At 36.2% G+C, this 17,426-nt stretch overlaps 1 protein-coding gene across 6 annotated transcripts in view; it reads right to left on the bottom strand.

The window, feature by feature from the left end:
• Positions 1–17,426, bottom strand: part of HYCC2 (hyccin PI4KA lipid kinase complex subunit 2) — a 59,481-nt gene that overhangs the window by 39,061 nt on the left and 2,994 nt on the right. The gene's annotated exons all lie outside the window — the stretch shown is intronic.

The raw sequence follows: 17,426 nt of genomic DNA, 5'->3' as shown, positions 1-17,426 counted from the left end.
TCAACTTTCCCTGCAGCAGCCCATACAGTGCTGTTGAGAAAGGGAGTTAAGAGAATCTTGCCAAGTAGAGATAGAGCGCTGATGGCATTAAACTAAGATGCTACTTAGTGTCTTTGCTAACTATGGTGTATTGTGCATGGTGTATTTAGTTAATTTAACTAAAGCAAGAAGCTTTGGGCCCCTTTAACAAGGTCAGTCTGCTAATAAGAGTGTGAGCCTATCTTAAGAAACTGGTGGCAACTGGTCCTGTGGATGGACAAGAGCCAAGGAGCAACTGAGTCTGCACAGAGACAAGAGGTCAACTAGCGTTGACGAGGAAGTCTCATCAATCTTCATCCCCATGACCTCCGACGACCACCACCAGGATACACTGCACAAGCACAGATGGGAGGAGTTTATGTAAATGACTCCTTAGAACTAATTTTAATACAAAACAGGGACCGGTTATGAATATGTACAGGCATATTGTGAAACTTCATCATATGTAACTCTTTACTGCATATAAACAAGGCAAGTTGCCGCATCAGGTGCGCACAACTTGGGTGGGGCTACTCCCTGTGCTGCCCAGCACTGAATAAACATAGCTACTTTACAATCTTACTGGCTGTGGAGTCCGTTTTCCACAAGTCACTGTGCTCTGCACTTGTAGCTAGAACAGCACTGGTATCACACCAGTGTTGTCTATTGCTGAGCAGTGCTGGCGCAGCACCAAGACTCCTTCCAAAGCCCCACAAAGCCAGCAGGCTGGGGGTAGGCAAGAGGTGGGGAGGTGACATCACCAGGGTAGCTGACCCAAACCACCCAAAGGGATGCATCTCTACCACGTGGTGTCACACCCAGCAATAAGAGGGAGGAAAGAGGAATGAGGTTCTCGTTATGAAGACACCTGTCCTTCCAAACAACCTCTCCATGTATTGAGGCCCTGCTTCCCAGGACGTGGCCAAATACCACTCACTGATGGGAAGTAGAGAAAACTAGTTGTTTTTCTTCCCTCTGTGTTTCCATGCAGCCTTTGTTTGTTTTCCCCCACAAACACACACTCCTTCTTTTCCCTTTAATTAAATTATCCTTATCTCAACCCGTGAGCCTTTCGCCCCCCCCCCCCCGCCTCTTTCAAGCGCACTTTCTCCCCCTGCCCTTCTTTTGGGGGGAGGGGGTATGGGGGTGGTGTGAGACAGCAGCTGTGCTGGATTTTAGCTTCCCAGCAGGGTAAAATCACCATGGTCTGTAATTCTCTTGAGTTAGAATTTTGTCTGGCATATCTGAAGAAACTATGAAAATTCCAAGAGGTGAGAAAACAATTCAGAAAAGCCTTACTGTAAATGTTCTCAGCGTTCTGATGTTACTATCACAGTAAGTAAAAAACAGTATTCTAATGGCATAGCACCTAAGAAATTAACTTACAGAAAACCCACGTATAGCTTGTGGTCAAACAAGTCAACTCACAGTTGACTTGTTAAAAATTGAATTTGCATTGGTGTCAAACTTCAGGTGCAACTTCATATTACAGTTAAGGTCACCTAGCGGCTATCTACCATGAAAAGGAAAAGTCCACCTTCCCCACCAGTATCCCACATATTTCTGTCCCAATGTTTGGGCCACGCATCTGACCTTCAAGCAAACTCCATTTTGGGACCTCTTCTAGTGTAAGCCAGCTTCAGCATCAAGGCTGTAACTGCAGCATAGGAAAGCAGATGTCTAAAAAGCCATTGCTGAAGGGCAGAGCTTGTGCTACGTCCTGGAAGAATACTGACAGAAACAAAACCCAGTGCAATGTCTTATTGTATATGATGGAGTAAGATTTTACTTATCCCTGAAGAACATTGTGTAGTGCTTTTTGTCTATTTGCTTACCTTAGGAGAATGAGGGAAAACAGCTTTACACAACAGATCTTTCTGTGCCAACTCTACTGTATGATCCATCCACTTTCATTCAATGAAGATTTCCTGCCTATATAAATACAGCTAGCTGTTCTGATACTTTCAGAATATTTTAGTCAGCACGTACATTAAAGACCAAGAGCATAAACTATATCCCAGGATGTAAAGCACCTTAAGTGCCACTCTTGCACCACATTTACAGAAAAATGTAAACACAAACTATTTGTTTCTCGAAGGGTACATTTGCAGTCCTCCTGAAAGCCTTTTTCAGAAGTTAAGGCCTGCTTTGCTCATGTGGCTTAAAAAGGATGTAGGCAAGCAGCTCTGCTGTATCATTTCAGAAGTAGTCCACACCTATTTCAGCCAAAATTGCTTTCCTAGTTCAGCTTTAGGACAAGTCAACTCTTCCCTTCAAATTATCCACCTGGATGTTACAAACATTTTTAAGGACTTGCACAAACACTCAAGTTAGTCAGGACATGGATTACAGCACTGACTCCCTATGTAAGCACTTCCCAAAAGCTCAGTGCCCAGTGGCTGTGCCCACCCTGGAGCCAAAGCTCCCTGGTGGAGCGGCAGACACTTCACCAGGCTGCACCCAACATACTTGGACGCTGTCTAGAGAGAAACATAAGCAGAACAACTGTGTGACTATCTCTGCTGACATGCAGACTTGCACTGGGATTTTCACATGAGCATCTGTAAAGCACACCTCTTGCTTACATTCAGTGCCTGGTTTGCTGTGCCCCAATTAACCTTCGGAGAAAAATAAATTCATCAGGTACCACAGGGGTGTCTCTCTAAAACAAACTGGTTCAACACATTAAATCCTGTGCATATTTATTCAAAGCTGAAACAGCCTCAACTAAGAGTACCAAATTTCATTTACAGAGTGTTCATGTCTGTCCCAAAGCAAACAGGGCATATAACAGATTTCTCATGTTTATTTTAAAGACTATTTTTTCCCCTACTATCACTCAAAAGTTCTTATGCAGGAACCATAATAACTAAACAAATTTAGTTATTAGTAGCAGCAATAACTAAATATACTCAAATATTTTGACATAAGGACTGATTGTTCAGATTCCTTAAATACCAAGCAAGCAAGCAAATTTAAAATCATATTAAAGCACTGAACAATAGAGTTCTAGATGGGAGCACAGTCTCTCAATGTTAAAACCAAGTACAAAAAAAATAATTACTGAAAAAATTCCCATAAGAGCACTTAAAATCACTTTCATCATCTTATACTGAACTGGTTCATTTGGTAAAAAATAGCAGAATATGAGACATATAGCTGATGAATCATTAGACCTGAAATCTTTACATTTAACATTAAAGCTACAAAATGCTGCTCTCAAAGAAAGTCACAGCCTTGCATTGTACTTCTGCCAATTAAAGTTGAGATCTAAACAGAATTTTACCAAGCGAAAGGATTCTCCAAACTAGCTCATGGTATGCACAAATAATTTAAAAATATGAAACCACAGGTTTTCCATTTTGAAGACTCCACTCATTTATCATTCTCTATTATTTTATTTGAAAATATCAACATCTGTAATAAAATGTATTACAGTAATACATTACTGAAACAATAAAATGTTAAATTCGGGTAACTATCCAAGAATTTTTGAACTCTACAGCAATATATATATGAGAAAGGATTTATTCAACTTCTCATCTGAGAGCATGTGCTTCACTTACATTTAAAATGTATTTAAGCCAGTACTCTTTTATTATTACTTAGCAGGCTACATTTAAATTACTAACCAAGACCAATTTGCAGCAGAAAAACAATTAGCCAAATAATCAGAGCCAATACTGGCAAAAGAGAAATAACAAGCTATTACAGTGGGGATTTAAAAAAAAAAAAAAAAAAAAAAAAAAGTGCTACCAGTTAGATATTAGTAATTGTTGACAACTAAGAAGATGTGACTATTCAAGTATGCAGTGTTTGGGGGCTTTGTTGTTGTTTAATTTATTTATTTTAAAGGATCTAGGATTTTAGGCTTCCAAACAAAGGGTGCAGTGGGATGCAGTTACATAAACAGGACACACATTTCAAGAACAAGTCTACTTTTTTGCCATTATATACTTACTAGATGTCACAATTCACGTAATGTAACTGAGTCACAGCTGCACAATGAATAACAAAGTTGTAAATTCTGACTTCAAAGTCGATGACAAGAGTATTACGCATTTAAAATCTGGACAAGGGAGAAATGTCAACAATAAGAACAAAGGTTTAAGTGCCATGATGTCTCTCCACTATCACTCCTGCAAGAGAACCTCACTGTCTGACAGTAGGTCTGAAAGAACAGAAACACAAGTATCAATACAGCTCGTTCTTCCAAGTTATGTATACACCCTTCTCATATCTACAATTCATTACTGAACATGGAAAGAGGTGTATTTAAAGAAAGACTTTTCCCTGCTTCATCTGTAAAAAAAAAAAAAAAAAAAAAAAAAAGCATGGAAAGCAGCAAGAAAGGATCTTTCACCTAAATCAACATTCTATTCCTTTGATCCAGAATGTTCTTAAGTTCATAATAAGAACTCTTGGTTTAATATAATTAACACTCTGGGAAGAAAAAGAAAGAAAAAGTCATGACAAAGTGGTTGGAACTACATGGGAAACATCCTCCCCTCTCCCGCCACCCCATTACAAGACTGTAAACAAACTCTAGAGAAATGGAACTGGGCAACATGTTGACAAGTGCAGAAAACAGAAAGCAATTTGAACTTCTCACATTGAGTTATTCCTGAATGCAGAGTTTTAAAAGATTGAATGGAAAAAGACTGGATAATACATTCAACCACTTAATGAAAACATCTGCTAAGGAATTTATAAGCTGCCAGAAAAGGAATAGAGGTTTTTAACAGCACAGAAGCAGCGCAAAGTAGTTCTGAAAATATGTAAGCAGAGCATACAAAATTGATAGCATGCTCTTATTTGAAATACTGGCCCACATTTGATTCAAGTATCCTGAAAGAAAATATGTATCAGGCAGAAAAGCATTTAAGAGGCAAGTAATGAGGATAATGATAGTGAAAAATATCTTCTAACCTTAGATTAAACATATAGGAGTCATTGTCACAATTCAAAGGAAAAAAAAGAACTGCATGCCTTAAAAGAGCTTAATTGCAAGTGGTAGGGAAGGTAGAATGGAATTCCTTAACAGAATAATACAAAATAAAACATTAAAATATAACACAGTAGAAATGTTAGACTCCTGTATACTGTTCCTTATAGTAAGAGCAGGACTCACCACTTCATGACGGCAATACGAAGAGATTTATATACATATTTAGAATACCTGTTCTACATTATTATTATTTTTTTCGAACAAGAAGAATAAAGCAGAAAACTTAATGGCGTAAGCTAGTACTTAACTGATATGCTTCACAAAACACTCTCCTAGGAGCATTTCCTTCCTTATTTGCTCCGAATATAAGCATAAGTATTTTCATCCAGCTGCAATTGGATTGCATGCTAGACTATATTAAATAGCTATGTTATGCTCTGATTTCCACACTGGAAAAGGGATTGACTCTTAGGCTGGTTTGATCCCCAAAGGAAACAAGACTAGTTTTTATAATGAAGGTATGAAATGCAAACGTGAGAATGTTCAATTTTGGTAACCACAGGCTTATATGAAAAAAGTTCATAGATTACTTCTGGTATTGATTTAAAAGTATATGCATAATTATAATAAACACATCACTGATAGCATTACAATCCCATTCTATCCATCTACATAAATACATTCTATAGCAATCATCTTTAATATACACACATATGCTGCCATTTTGATAAAGGCATCAAAAATAAATTCAAAAATTGTTGTCATCAACAAATCAAAACCACGACCACAACCTGGTATTAGAAACAGGTACACTCAATCTGTCAGAACTGTCCTGGCCATAACAACTGGCAGAGGGAAACACAAACTTCTGCAAGGTATAAAACTGACAATGACAGAAAGAAAGAAAATATTCTCTTGACAGTTATTAATTTAAACCAACAGTTCAAACCTTGTTTTTAATAAAAAGTGGAGTTGGAAGAGGGACTCTTTCTAGGCAATTTAATTGCCAGCTTAAGCAGACATACATCCCAACATTAAAATACAAATACTGACATATTTATTCTACACGTGGGATTTAGATTGCAAGCCTTAGTCATGCAAAACACTCAGCTAAGACATTAGTTCCATGCCCAGTTTGACTCGCTAGTGGTAACCAGGCTAAAAAGAATTGCTTTTCAGATACAAGCAGCAAAGAAAGTTACATGGAAATGATGTAAGGCAGCCCTTCCACAGTAAAGCCAAAGATTGACAATACTCTTTCAAACTTTTATGATACCATACATCCACAGGGTGAGATGTTTCTTGTGACAAGGGTCAAATAAATTTCAGCTTCTGTCAAAAAAGGTATAAAGAAAAGACACATCCCATCTGTCCCCAAAAGCCTCCAAGTCATTCTAAGACCTAGACCATCTACTCTGTGCCTTTTAAAGCACCAGAAATCTGTGCTGCCAAGCCCTCTATCAATAATTATAACACTGAAATTGTGCTTTGCAGGTGCAAAATTTTGGTAGCATGCTGAAAGCCAAACAATTAGGGCAGTGTGAATGAAAATATGAAACTGAAAAGACAGGTTTTTTTTATATCACAGGTTTTTTTTAAAAATAAAGGATTATAAAGCTAACATTTTCACTGCATTGCACAGAGCAATTGTGTAAAGCTGAAGTCAGGTGAATTTTTTCCAGAGAAAAAAATTAAGTCCTACTTGTCTCACAGAGTCTAAGGACCTGGAAAAAGTCACCTTGTACAAAAATGTACAAAAATGTACAAAATGGAAAAAGCCATACCTTGTACATTTGTAGCTAAATCTCTTAGGAGTTCATGCAATGAATGTAGCAGAAAAAGAGAAGAGTTAAGACAACTTATACATGTTTCTTTCCACGTCCTAAGTACACCCTCTGCTTTACCTATGGGATTTTGGTGACAACAATATATTAAAAGGAGTTATCCTGCAGCCTTAAATACAGCAGCGCATGCATTAATTATTTTATCATGAAGACTGTACACACACACACACGTATGTTATAACACCCACATGGAGACTAGCCATAGAAATGTTACCTTATACATTCTCTCAGCACCAGTTTCCTTAGAAGCAACTTCATACAGTCATCCTACCCTAAACTGAAAGCATTCTCTTGTCAGGATCCTGTGCAATAACCCATCCTACACTAAACAATACAGGCTTTCCTCCCTTTCCATTACTTCATATGTAATAACTCTTCCTATGCTAGTTTGTCTGCAACTCATTAGTTTCTTCACTTATGAAAACATTTCCATGCAAACTACTTTTTGTGTAACCCTACCTCTCCTAAGTAACTTCTTGGTACAGAGTTTTGGTTCATGAAGTAAATTAAATCAAGGAAGACTTTGCTACAAGATAGGAAACACACAGTAAAAAATGTAGTCTGAGAAAGCTATATGTATAACAGCAGGCTTACACTTGCAAAACCACAGTTACGGGACACTCAGTACTAAGTACTAAAAATGAGCAATTACATAAAAATTACAAAAAGTTAAATCTTGAGACAGAATTTCTTTAGGAACAAAAAACAAAACAAAAAGAAAAAACCTCAACACACACTTTAGAACCATACTGCAAACGTTATGCTGAAACAGATAGCAATCTTGCCCACAAAGAAAAGAAACATGCAGAAACAGTTCTAGAAATATGAACTTGTTTCTATGCAGCTTCCCATTTTTGAGCCATGACATCCTCCCTTGACAGAAACTAATGTTATATTATGAGAATAGCCATCAAAAATGAAGTGCTCTATCAATTTCAAACCATTAAGATACCAGCATACATTTCTTGCTGCAATGTCTGCCTCCAACTGCAATTCACCTGAATTAGAATTTAGCTTATACATTCATGAATTAATTTACCTATTCTTCTTTCCTCTACCCTAAAAATTCCCAAAGAGAGCTGACACAAAGAATCCTGTCATTACCTGTGCTGAAAGATTCTATTATTTCCAACTGCAGATGGTAAAGTTTTCAGCTCTATGAAGCAGAATATAAGTAAATAAAGCTGAGGTGTCAGATTCTCCCCCCATCATTACACTTACCTATACATATCCAGAAACTTTTAGACAAGTGAATACAAATTTATTTCAATTATAACTAAGATAATGTATAATTTAAATAATAGTATTATGGCATTAAGAATACAAAATTCCAACATACAGTTTCAAAATGCCAGTTAATCATTCCTAAGCATTGGGATATGTTCCTTTATTGCATGATCACATTAAGTTTCTTATGTGTGACTCAGATACATCATTTGCACTTAGGATGTAAGGTTTTAAGGGATAAAATTCATTCTGATTGATGTTCTCGTCTTGCTTTTCCATTAGAAATTCCTAGACTTCAAAAAAGCAAACTGAACAAGCAACATACAGTTACATGAAATGTTACTGATCTCAACACTGCTCATCAAGGTAACAACTTCATTACAACACTGACATCTTCCACTTGACCCAATGGATTACATGAAACAATCAAAACCTGCATGTAGACTATGAAGAGGACTTAAGACACGCACACAGGCTGCTTGCTCTTCTCGGGTGGAGCAGCGTAGCATCAACAATCCAGAAACGCAAGATATGCTTCAGCTTTCAGACTCAAAACTGCTCAGAGTATAGCTGCTTTGTATTTGTTTTCTGAATGTTAGAGAGGGGATCTAAGAACTGCAAAGAACAATCCCCCAGGATGAGAAGAAAAATACTGTTCTTTTGTATTTGAATCAGACCAATCTCATTTTATGAAACAAAATCCACAAGTGATAAGTAAGATATGCTCCTGATCATCTTAATTCTGGACAACACAGATCCATCAAGAGCTACCTCAACATGAACTATCCACTCAATTGACCCAATTCATTAAGGTCCTGTATAAATTGATGCTAGTGACCAAACCTATTAACTTCAACAAGATTCCTCCAGAGCTGAAGGCTATATGGTCTTTGATGGTCTCTCTCTTTCATGGAAACCAGGCAAAGAAATAGTGCCTCTAAAAAAAAGCACAGACCGTTGTAATCACCTGAAAGAAATTCTCATTAAACTCTAAAATTCAGCTTACTATGGTCTGGCATTCTGTGGCCTATCCAATGGAATTATAAACTCTGTGAAGCAACTGTATGAGAATTAAAACACTAGTAAATGTAAACCAGTACAAATTTCCTCTTTTGCTTTAGTCTGAGTTTAATAATTAATCTTCACTGTTCAATAGTTAAACACAATACACAGAGTTTACACCATCGTTATTCTTTTACTCTTAAACTAATGTTGGAAAAGGATAGAGATTGACTGGTTCTAGGAAAGAACCGGTTAATATTTCTAGTGTGATGTGGCTTAGTTTTCATATATATTTTTAAATAGTGAGGAGCACTAAGTTCCTAGCATACTGGGACTTTTTTTGTTTGTTTTATTTGTTTATTTAACCAGAAATGTAAGTCTTTTTTTTTCTGGGGCAATTTTTTATATACAGTCTCTTCAGCAATATAATCTAGACCTAGCACAAATAATTTACATCAACCAGCCCTCTGTTAGGCAACACTTTCTTCAATGCTTTTCTTTTACCTTAGCTGTAGATCAATATGGGGTGGGAGTTAGGATTGCCACAACTTTTTCTGATGAAACACTAAGCAGTTCAAGCAGTTAAGAGTGTGATTTCAACTGAAACAACCCCATTGCCCACATCAGCCACTGGTGAATTCCGTAAAGGAGCAGATGGGGAAAAAGAGGAGTAGGAGAGAGGGATTAAGTGCATCCTGCAATTTTCATGAACATTTTCTACACATAGCCTAAATAAAATTAAAAGGCTTTGTCAAATAGTGTCCTAGTATACATTCAGAAGGCAGTAGTCTTCCGAGATTGCCACAAATTAGATTTAACAGCACTGAAAATTCATGCAGCTAGCTTCTGAGTAACCTTCCTTCTGTTTATGGTTGGTGTGGAAGGAGGAATGGAATTTCTTTACAAGTTGTCAATTTTACAGCATTCTAGGTTTTCAAATATATTTTCATGCACCCATAAAACACAAAAGCAGGAATGATCACTGAGGTCTCAAAGTTCTAAAATTCAGCCATTTTTACATAACCTCACCCATACACAGGGAAGCCCTGGAGTTTTGTTTGTAATACTAAATGGTTCTGCTAAAAACTGTCTTCAAAAGCAATGGTAGAATTATGTTTTTTCTTCCCTCAAGTCTTCCTGAGTAAATCCACCTTTGGATAAAGACCAGAGATGGCCTTAAATGCAGACACGTCAAAGAGTTATACTACTACTTTTTGAAACATTAAGCAAAAGGGTCTTTAACAAATTCTATATAGCACGTCCACTTAAAATATATACTTATCCACATGTAATATACTCAACATAAACAGTTTCCTTATTCTTCTACTGGTAAGTCATGCTGCCCATCTAGATAACATTTCTGACCTTACACTTTTTTTTTTTTTTTTTTAATTATATTGGCAATACAGCAAATTTGGTTTATCCCCTTCAAATACATCAGAAAAAAAAATAATCAAAGCCTATTTTTAATTAAACAGCCTTTTAAATATATCACTGTTCCATTTCTATATGGAATTGTGCTGATAGGAATAGTGAGTGCATACTGAAGTGCAAGCACCAGGCACATGAGATTTTTATGTTATACGTTTCTGCTGCAAGGAATATACTCCTCTAATACCCTTCATACATCATGATTCACAAAATAGACACGGACTGTCTTTCAAAGGCAACTCAGAAGTTTTAGGAACACTGAGGTTACTGGCATGCAGACAATGTACCTGCACAGCATTGAGCAACCTCTTGAAAAGGTTGATAAGATGCACACACCAACAAAAAGTCCAACTCACATAGTCCAAGTGTGAGTACTTCAGTGTGTGAGAACACTGTTCTGAACAAAATACAAATCCATACCCAGTACCCTGGTACTTATAATTATGTACACACTTGTACTTAATATGATTACGCAATAATCATTTCTTATCAGTGAGCAGTAGGAGTTTCATACTTGGGGCAGAAAAAAATCCTTATGCTTTTTGTCTTATCTTCCAGCTATTCAACTGGAATAATAAGAAGACTTTTGTAGCTATATTTTAATGATTTTGTTTTCTAATCAGTCTTGCGTCACTTGAGTAACTAAAACCAATAAATAAAGATCCTAACTTCAAACATTTTCAAGCAATAAAGAAGAAAATGCTAAAACTTTTTTCATTTTTCATAGATTCAAGGCAAATGCCCACAGAGACAATTTTCTAATAGCAATATTCCATATTTCAGAAAGTTATACAGTCTGCATTCACATAGACAAATTATAATCATCACAATCTTACAAATCAATTCAAAGCCAACACATTATACAGCATTCCAGTAATAGTTATTTTATTGCTATTTCTGTGAACTATTGGGAAATTCTGCTTTAGTAAAGACAAAAGATGCAGGAAAAAATACTTTTGCCTATCAAACCCTACCTGTTGGAACATGAATTTGAAATACCTCAAAACTTGCTAAAGCTGAAAACTCTTTAAGGTGTGATTAAGGTTTCCTAACCAGCATAATAATGTTGATTTATCTGTCCTTCCTCCCTCCCACATCTCACAAAAAATCAAAAAACTTGTATTAAAATAAGCTATCAAATACAATGTCTGGTATGTTATCATCATGGAAGCATTATTAGAAGAGATAAGCAGTTGACTGTCATACCCACACATATCTCCACTAGCCAAATGTGGTAACATACCTACAAAACATTTTGGTAAAAGGACAAGCAGCGGTACTAGAGAAGTTCTTTTCCAGCAGCTGGGAAAAAAAAGGAAAGCTGTATTCTCAATGATCTATAGATCATTTTAAAGCTTTCTGTAGCACACTTTAAATCTTAATTTATTACATGAAATAAACATCTAGAGGCATCCTAATCTTTACACAAGTTTCTTTGAACTTTCTTCTACTTTTCTCACATTAAGTCATGTTGTCTTTAGCATTGATCAGTATCCTCAAGTCTGAGAAAAAGGGCACAGAGGAAACAAGCCAAACACAACCTTTGCACATTTGATTAATATACATTGCTAAATAAAGACGGGGACAAGGGCGAGGAGGTGAAGGGACGACAACACCCTGTGACAATCAGCACAATACTTGATTACACAATTTCAGCAGCATCAGTGCCAATTAGTACTGCCCATTGACCCCTAACTCAGTCTGGAATACATCCACAAACCTTAACCTGATTAGGAATTTGTGCACAACTGTGAAATTCCATAGTTGCACATTTTTTTCTCTGCTCTAGTATCATGAGTTTTACTCAAGATAAACACTGAAGTGGCTAGGAAAAAAAAAATACAGTTAATTTATAGAAATTATTATGGAATTTACAGGAGTATTTCCAACAGTTTTGGGTTTGGTTGGTTGGTTTTTGTTTTTAAATTCCAGAGATTTTATTTGAGCTAACTTGGCAAGTTGAAAATCAGGCATAAAATGCCAATACTTTAACTTCAATTAAGAAGGAAATTGGTGCAGTAGTTTTAGATTTTTCCATATTAACTCTGAAAAATAACTGCTAAAAAAACATAGTAGACCTGTTGCTAGCAAGGATTTAACATACCCAGAACTTAAAAAAAAAGAAAAAAAAAGCACTCTCTCACAGTAAAGAGTTCAGTGCAGTAACACCTGCATGTCCCAAAAGCATCTGCTCTCTTCTATGGCTGAAGCAACTAACAAACCAACAAAGTTTCATTTCTGCATGTACAAAGAATGACTGAGTATTTTTACCACTGATACAGAAAAACAGACTTTCTGATATTAGCAGTTATTTTCACTAGGACTACTATGAATATTCCTAGTCCACTCGATACCCTCGCAAGAAAGTCAAATGACTTTCTTAGTCATTTCTCAAACCTGTCCTTTGGACGTTAAACTGTGCCTAAACCATTCACATTGCAGTAATCAGCTGAAGAGGCTGGGCTAACAGTCAGGGCAAGTTATTTTGAAGTCTGTATTTGCTCTCTCAAGTTCTAACACTCTTTATGGTGAGAAGATAAAGAAAATCTTGTTTTAAAGGAAGAATTGCTGTCACAGAACAACTATGAAATTAAACAGCTTAGAAATACAGTTTAATAAACACTTAGCTTAAATTACTTTGTTATTTCAGGTATTTCTTCTTTCATTCAACTTAGCTTCCACTCCAAGATGCTCAGCTCTACTTGTTTTTCTATAGGTAATACTTAATTGTTTAAGAGACTTTATTGCTTAAGAGACTTGCATGAAGTTCTTGCTACTCTGACAAGGCAGAGATTAGTGCTGCAGTCTATTGCAGTTCATTAAGCTATGAGAATGGCTTGCATGAAACCTTACAAAGACAGCACCTCATTCTGTTATCTTCCAAAAAAATTACCAGAAATGTAGTTTAATAAATTCTAGAAACTTAGGATGTCACTATTTGAAACTAATGCACAGATATAACATTGACAAGATCAAGTTATCACCACATATCATGGTTTCTCTATTGCTAATTATGTGTCCATTCTATTTCATAATTGTAATCTAAAAGAAGCTTTTGAAGCCCGGCAATTTTGACTAAGATCTGCACCAAGAACGAGACGCAAACAGCTTTTTTTTCTTAAAAAAAAAAAATAATTCCACACACATAAGGAACTAGTCATTTTTCCATTCCAGATCTAAACTCCCCTTGGTCTCCTATGACCATATTTAGCTCATGCTGTTGCAGCTCAACTGAATGTCTTTAAAAAAGCAATGGCAAGTTCTCCACTGTTACCCATACAGAGGAATAGAAACTTTTTCTAGAACAAATCCTTCATCAGCATGCTTTACATTTTATGTAAAAGGGCACATTAATATTACTTAAAAGATTCCTCACTCACTTCTTGTGTAATGTTATTGAAGTAAATGGATTTTTACCAACCATCTGTTTATCTCATTGCTGTTATTAGAATATTAAGAGTTTGAAAAAATATTAACTTACCTTCCCCTTACCCTTATACTATTACTGTTATACTATATACTTTCTAAATCAGGTTTTCTACCTTGTGGCCCTATTCCAAATCAGAACAGAGGCAAACATGCAGAGGGGCTGGTCTCCAGCTTCTTCTAAAGCTCAGGGTATTCTCAAAACTGAAGGAGACAGAAAGAAGAAACAGATACCAGAACTCTCAGAAACAGTATGCACATGCCAACCCATCTGAACAAAAAGGAAATAAATTTCTTTCACTCCTTACAGATATAGACTAGTTCCCCTCACCTCTAATATATGCCAAGGCAGGGCAGAAGGGAAGACAACCCCAAACACAACTACTAAATAGAGAGAATGGGAAGAGAAAAAAAAAAAAAAAAAAACAACGAAGTACCAGCACTGCCCTGTACAAATCAGCAAACTAGTCATACAGCCTGTATAAATGTCCATATCATACATCTCACTTAAAGATACTTCAGTGGAACAGTAACATAACTATTTAAAGAACTCACAAACCACACAGAATGTAGACACCAATAAAGACCTAACCATTTCAGTTTACTGAAGAATCACAGTAAAATAAAAAATATAATAAAGTTAACTAAATTACTCCGATTACACACAAGAATATAGACCTAGCATTTCTGGACTGCAAAAATCAGTTATTTTCTAACTCTAATCAGTTATTATCTAACTCTATATTGTGTAAGTACTCTGTCCTGCAGAGAGAACCCCCAAACCATGCAGAAAGAACAAATTCTTGGAAGAGAGTTTTAACAGGTTTTAACTGCTCCATCAACCTCCATCAGGTCTTGTGCTGAACAGGATTATGTAGCCAGGGAATTTGACAATTCCCAGTATTCCATACTGGGAGAAAAATAAAGTTCAACACTTTGCAATAGACATTTTAGTCCACTACCCAGTCCAATCTTCCAAATATCTCTGGTTCTCCATATTCCAGTCAAAAGTAAACTAATACTTTTGAACCATAGTATACATACTGCTCTACAGAATAAGAGGTCAAGACCAAGAGGTCAAGGCAGCAGAACTGACATAAGCAGTGGCCAACAGGAGCAAGCCACACTGCCTGCAGAGCAGAAATCAAAGAAAAAACAAAAAGGTGACTTGACACTAACCATTGTTTTACAGATCACCCGAATTGTGACTCCTGGTTAAATTTCTATTTAAGTAGATAGCTAAGTCAGTTTTATTCCCCGAAGCATTTTCAAATTGAATCTAGATGAGAAACACACAACTTTAGAGGAAAAGGACATCTCATAGCAGCAGAGTAACAAACACTGTAACAGAGTTCAGCCTAATATACCAGAAGGGTGCATTATACCTAGATCATACTACAACAGCACAAAATTAAAATATGCAAATTAGTTCAAAAGTAGCTCCATGGTTTATTAAACAAATATGTTCAATAACCACATAATTTATTACTCCTAAGACACAATATACGAACATAAATGCCATACAATAAACATCTGTAACATACCTTTTCTAAGTTTTTTGGCTCCAAGGAAAACTGAATACATAAAGAATTTGGGTGTAGTGTTTTTTATTTGGCAAAAGATTTAATGCTAACAGAAGAATGACTAATGGTCACACTGTAATTCTCCTTACAATACAAAACTTCTATTAATTATTGATAACTTGCAGCATGTGTTGGAACAGTTTGCAGACTGTGTATTATTTTGGCCAGCACCCGATCCTGATCTATGTTTATATATTTTCTTCTCTGTGGTGCTGCTGGCAATAGCGAATTTGTTTTTTACTATATAACAACATTTCTATTTCATCAGAAGTACCTCTCTAACTCATGACCTCATGCTTTAAGTTTAAGGACTAAGGTCAGAATTCTATAGGGGTGGGGAAAAGAATCACTCACGTATGTATGTTCTGTGATAAAAGTTAAAAAAAAAAAAAATATCAAATTATTTGTCTTGTTAATGAATTATCCAAGAAAAGACACGGAGAGAAAAGTTCAACCAACTAACTACGTTATCTTCATTTAGTGATACAAGCACAAACTAAGAACACTTTCACACTCAAAATATTTCCATCTATCTGCACACATACTGAAATATAAGAAAATACATTTAAACATAAGAAAATAAACTTTAAAGTGAGGTGGTTTAAACACCAGAAGAGATTACCTAAAGAGCCTGTGAAGTCTCTACCTTTGGAGATACTCAAAATCTGAGGGGACAATGTCCTGAGGAACCTACCCTATAGTAGACCCTGCTTTGAACAAAGGGGCTGAACTACATAACCTCCAGAGGTCCCTTCCAACCTCAGCCCTCCAGTGATTCCATTATTTAAGAATCTCAGTTTTTGCCAAAAAGACAGCAAAAGAAAGGTTTAGAAGAAATAAGATTAGTCAGATAATGCATAACACCTACAAATACTTCCTAAAGTCATCATCACTATTTTACAGTTACCTTTAGAGCCTACATGAAATCTCTGAGCAAATTATGCAACTCAGAAGTTAATGTTTGCTTGAACAAAATTCTGCATGAAATTTTATCTACTAAAAGGTAACAGCTGCAAAGGAAGCACAGCTAAAAACAGCATTAAATAAAAATTATTTCTTGTAACTGTGCCATTTGTAAATGAAAATACCTGACTGAAGCAGCAAACCAAAACCCACAATTGATGACTGTCTCTGTCTGCTTAGATCACTTTCTCCCCAGGAGTCACAGGACTTCTTCCTAAATGGTAATTCCTATGGCAAAGATGGCCTTCACTGGGAATCAGCTGAGGAAGCCTTCAGCTTCACTGCCAGAAATAAACTAATATCTTAACACAAAGGAACAAACAAAAAATGAAAAAACGAAAGCTAAAATTCTTTTCCTGCCCATGAAAGTGTTTGACTGGGCATATTAGCTTGATTTTAAAGATTCTAAACTCGTATCAAACTGTCTGGGAAATAGACAAATAATTCCATCCCTCCTTCTACAGGAAACAGGGGTGTCTTATGAAGTTCTCAGATAACAGGTTCAAAACAGAACAGAGGAATGAGTTATTCACACAACACAAGATATATACCGATGCTTGTTGATTCAAAAACCATACATGGACTCAAGAGTTTTAAAAAATTAAGTACATTAATGGAAGTAAAAGCTACACAAAGCATCTCCTTTCAGAGACTGGGAGAGCTGACCTAAGGAGTAACCTGATACACTTGCCTAGAAAAGAGAATAAGAATAGAGCATCTGCTGTCAACTACTGTTTAGCCCTGGGGAACAAGCAGGATTGAAACAATGGTCTTGTCACATACCAGGATTCAAGAGCTTTAGACTTCAAGATAGGATAGCAGATTAATCCAGTACAGTTGTTCCTGTGAAGAATGATCTCTGGATTGCCAAAATACAGAAGGAAACTAACAGCATTGCATGAGCATATCATTCCTCCTAAAGAGGAGTGAACATTATAATACAATCCATGAAATAGCTCTACTGCAGCCTGAAAAGATAACTTA

Source organism: Aythya marila (assembly GCF_965140915.1).
Source record: "Aythya marila genome assembly, chromosome: 6".
In the NCBI taxonomy this organism is placed as follows: domain Eukaryota; kingdom Metazoa; phylum Chordata; class Aves; order Anseriformes; family Anatidae; genus Aythya; species Aythya marila.
Note: the sequence above shows the minus strand (reverse complement) of the source record. Positions and strands in the feature narration are given on the sequence as shown.